Raw genomic sequence first — 5096 nt, forward strand, 5'->3', positions numbered from 1 at the left:
GCAATATACATTTCAAATGCATATTGATAAAATAAATTACTTGAGTTATTAAAAAGTTTTTAATATTTTTATTTAGAAAACAAAATAGATGATAAGACATGATTTTTTAAATATAAAACAGGACCTAAAAATGCTCCAAACATATTTGATTCAGTTAAATTTTGTGCAGAATAATGAGGTTAAATCAAGAATTCAAGGATTTTCATTTTAAATGAAGTACTACATGAGGAATGAAAGATAGATACTAAGGTCACAGTTGTCAGCAAAACATACAGTATATAAAATAAAATAAGCCATAAGAAGACAAAAAGAAAAAAAACTGTACATAATGTGTTACACATGGAGTTTTTATTTTATTTTATTTACTTAACCTTATTTATTTAACCACTTCTCATTTACAAACCTGACCTGACATGAACTGAGTGCATTGCAATATACAAACCTACATATTCAGCCAGAGTAAAGTGATTGATTGTTATAAAAAAATCTTGATTAATCACGAATAATCGTGATTAAAATTTTTAATCTATGCCCAGCACTAAAATTAATCAATATGAGTTTACTCGATTAATTTCACAGCCCTATTTTTTACACATTTTCTCTACCTTAACCACACAACTTTTCATATGCGTACATTTTTAAATTGCACATTAATAGTAATTATTCTCATACAGAGTTCTGTTGCCAAGGACTGGAAGCAAAATAAAAGTTCAGTGCTTTTATTGTGACGGGGAAGGGAAGTGGTTCTTGTGAATATCTGTGGGAAACAAATAGAGGATAGGCTCAGAGTTGTAAATAAAGGATAATATTTTTGGCACCAAAGACAGGAGGGAAACAAACACGAAAATAATTATAATAATAATAATAATAATAATAAGAACTAGATATGGGTTTTTACGATGTAAAAACAAGTGTGCATTGCCATGTAGCATATCATTGCAGCATGGCTTTGCCTGCAGCATTGGACTTGCAGAATGAACTTTGACCAAGTTCAAATRTGTTTTCTATACCAGCTTGTGCCTGTCACATCAGCAGGTGTTTGTAATTAAGGTAATTCTGTGACAATATGAAGTTTGAAGAGATTTTTTCTTAAAGTTGCWTTAGCTGGGTTTTGAACCCTGATCTCCCACATGAAAGACCATGACATAGACCATTAGACCAATGGAGCTGTGGCAGAAGGTGGTGCCAGGGGTTGGTTTGTATGTGTGCAGAAAGAGGCCACATTGCCAATGCAATTATTGACACAAAAATGCATAATATTACAACAATCAAGCAGTATTAAGACAATATTATAGTAAAACACCAAAATAAAATCATATTAGTACTGTAAACACTGAACTACTGAGTTGAAATATTAAACTATGGTGCGGTACCAAGTTGAGTACAGCATGGGGCAGTATTGGACCAATACAAGGCTCCATTGACTGCCATTATAATTCATTAAACATTAATATTTCATAAACTATAAGTTGTACAGGCACCAAAAGGCATAGCAATATTTTGGCACAGGAGCTTTACAGATATAAATTACAATGGCAGCTCTAGGACAAAGTATGCAGGAGGAGAAGCATGGCAAAGTTGAGATGACTTGGATGGGAAACGAATCATTAGTGTTAACGGATCACTAATATTATTATTAGTGTGCATTGGCAATGCACACTAATAATAATAATAATAATAATAATAATAATAATAATAATAATAATATTAGAGCGTAGATATTCAACAAACATCAGATAATCAAAGCGATTACATTAAAACGCTGCAGTCCCGTTCCTGTTGCCCCCCTCTCTGCAGCGTTCAGGCCCGGCCCGGCTCGGCTCGGCTCGGCTCGGCTCGGCCCGGCCCGGCCCGGCCCAGCACTGTGTGCATGTGCTCAGTCTGCCACTCTGGCTGTTGGGAGTGAGCCATCTGCAGGGAGCGTCTGCCAACAAGAGCAGAATGTCATTATGAGTGGAGCTGCTGCGGGCCTGCATTCATCACCACAACTGATGATGATAATGGACTCTGCTGCAAATGGCTCTGGACGAGCAGCGTTCCTGGCAGGCGGCGTGGTGATTTTTTTTTTTTATACCTCGGAAACAGAAAAGAGGAGGATTTTTAGGAATTCCAGCTGGGATGTTTGGGATGTCCTGCAGCCGAAGGCTTGACTTTGTGTCATCAGAAAATCAGTCCAAGAGCTGCTTAAATAATCTGAGTAAATCATGTTTTAATGACGGACTTCTTACCAGGTGTAGCTTTTTTAGCTAACTTTATCCAACGTTAGCTTTTAATTAACCTTTTGCTAATTCTTAGCTTAGCATGTTTTGCCCCTTTTAGCTATGCTTTTAGTTTTAGCTAGACTTTAGATGATTGCTGGCCTTTTGACACCTTTAGTTTTTAGATATCATTTTGTTACAGGCCTTTTGCTATTTTTTTTTACTAGCATTTTGCTATTATCATTTTACTAGCATTTTTACACTGTTTGTTTGCATATTGCAACTTTTAGCTAGCATTTTGGCACTTTTTAGCTAGCTTTTTTATGCATTTTTGCTAATCATGCTAGGTAACATTTTTCTATCTCCTGCATTTTGATACATTTACCTAGCTTTAGCTTTTAGCCTTTTGATACCTTTAGTCTTCAGATTTCAGTTTTTACAGGCATTTTGCAATTCTAACTAGCGTTTTCTGCGTTTAGTATTTCATAACTTTTGAGTTAGAATGAAGCTAATTTTAACTAGCGTTTTTAAACCGTTTTTGCTAGATTTGGATTCAAATTAGCTAGCGTTGGTTTGTGGTAGTTTGATAACTTTAGCCTTTTGTTATATTTAGCTCTTAGCTATGGAATTACTTTTGCTAGCCTTTTGATATATTTTAGTTTTAAAATACTCTTGTTACTATAGCATGTAGCTACTCAGTTGCTACTTCTTCCAGCTAGCCTTTTGCTAATTTCAATTAGCTTTTGTATAGTATTTTGCTTCTTATCCCTTTGCTAGCATTTTTATTGTTGCATTTTGCTTCTTTTTAGCTAGCATTAGGTTACTTTAGCTAGCTTTTTATCCATATTTATTTTGCCCTTTGATTCATGTTTGCTAGCATTTTAATACCTTTAGTATTTTATAACCTTTAGCTAGCCTTTTCTTAATTTTAGCCTTTAGCTTGTTTTAATTCCTTTGATAGTCCTTTGTTTTTAGATATCCTTTGGTTACTATAGCTTTTAGCTACTACTTTGCTACTTCCAGCTAGTCTTTTACTACTTTTAACGAGATTTTGCTGCCTTTAGGTAGACCTTTGTTATTTTTAGCCTATTGACACCTTTATCTAGCCTTCTGATGCGTTTAGCTTTTAGCTAAACAAATGTTTTGATAACTTTTGAAGTCTTTGCTACTTGAACTATTTTGCATCTTTGACTTTTTTAGCTGAGTTTTAGCCTCTTCAAGTTTCAGCTTTTCTTACGTATTTTTACAGAAACTCGTTGTTTGTTGTTATTTTTATGTTAAATGATTTAAAATTATTTTCGTGACCTTTTATGACAAATCATTAGTTCCTAAAAGTTTCTGATAACATTTCCAACAACATCACTGATTTTTATTTATTATTCTTCAACATTTTAACAAATCCCAGTCTGTAATTGGTCATTTCCATTAGACTCAACATCCTCGGCGCCCGGGGATTTAAAAATAATTGTACATTTTTGCCTGAGTTCTTCAAGCCAAACTAATCAGGAGGTAAATAATCGTCCTGAACGGGAGAAGAAACTGTAAGGACTTTGTTACGATTAACGAGGTCGCCGCTCATTATATAAAGTTAAACGGTGAGTCGTGGAGGTTTTCCCTCGCTCATCTGAAATGCCTCATTAAAGGGCGACACTTGAAAGTTTCCCCGGCACGATGCGGGGGTCAACACAAAGGTTGTCGTCATGAGAGGGGAGCAGATATGGGGAGCAGCTAAAAGCAGCTCGCTGATTGACTGTTGACCAAATAATTAGCCTTCGTATTTTTCCTGAATGCATATTCAAAGGTCCGTCCTGCTCCGCAGCTTTGTTTAAAGCTTCCAGCGATTCAAAACAGGCAAAGGCACTGGGTCTTTCTTCAGCCACAAGTCTGTTTGCGATACCAAACATCTTTCTGGGTTTTGTTTATGAGGCGAAGAAGTGAGGACTTTCTGGCTGCTGATGTGACAGTTGCACTCTGGCTTTCAGTTCAGTGGACAGGAAGCAGTAGGATGGTACCCAACTTATCTGATTACCGACCGTGTTCATCACACAGACCCTAACCCCCGCCCCCCGAACCGACGCTGCAGATCAGCCGAGCGAGAGCGAAAGCATTCCTGTAAACAAAGCTTGAGTGACGTGGTGTCGGATGGTTTGTGAGGCTCAGCTGAAGTTCGGCTAAAAGCAGAGGAGACCCTCTGAAAGGCTGTGTGCAGCTTTGCTTCAGCTTTTTGTGTTCATTATGGTATTTTTGGATAACTTTATTAATAACCTTTATTTAACCAGCCTAATCCCAAAGAGATTACAGATCTCTTTTGTAATGGAGGTGTGGACCTGAAAGCAAACCTATGTGCATGTTTTTTTTTAAACTGTGGACACGTTTTTACACTTTGACACTTTAGGCCAGCCCCCGTTGTGGAGGTTTACCAAATTTATGTTGAGGGAAAAAGTTACGGATGGGGCTGCGACACAACTGTTTCTGACGCTGTAAAATTGCTTCCCACCTTCTCTATCCAAGTCGGCACAATTTATTCTTTGTGTCTTCCTCTGGCTGTCAGATAGAAGAGACCGTGGTGGCTGTAGACAGTTGTAGACAAGACAGTGGCGGTTGTAGACAGTTGTCGATGAGATAGTGGTGGTAGTTGTAGACGAGACAGTGGTGGTTGTAGACAGTTGTAGACAAGACAGTGGTGGTTGTAGACAGTTGTCGATGAGATAGTGGTGGTAGTTGTAGACGAGACAGTGGTGGTTGTAGACAGTTGTAGACAAGACAGTGGTGGTTGTAGACAGTTGTCGATGAGATAGTGGTGGTAGTTGTAGACGAGACAGTGGTGGTTGTAGACAGTTGTAGACAAGACAGTGGTGGTTGTAGACAGTTGTAGACAAGACAGTGGTGGTTGTAGAC

The sequence above is a fragment of the Austrofundulus limnaeus genome, unplaced genomic scaffold (assembly GCF_001266775.1).
Source record: "Austrofundulus limnaeus strain Quisiro unplaced genomic scaffold, Austrofundulus_limnaeus-1.0 Scaffold117, whole genome shotgun sequence".
NCBI lineage: Eukaryota > Metazoa > Chordata > Actinopteri > Cyprinodontiformes > Rivulidae > Austrofundulus > Austrofundulus limnaeus.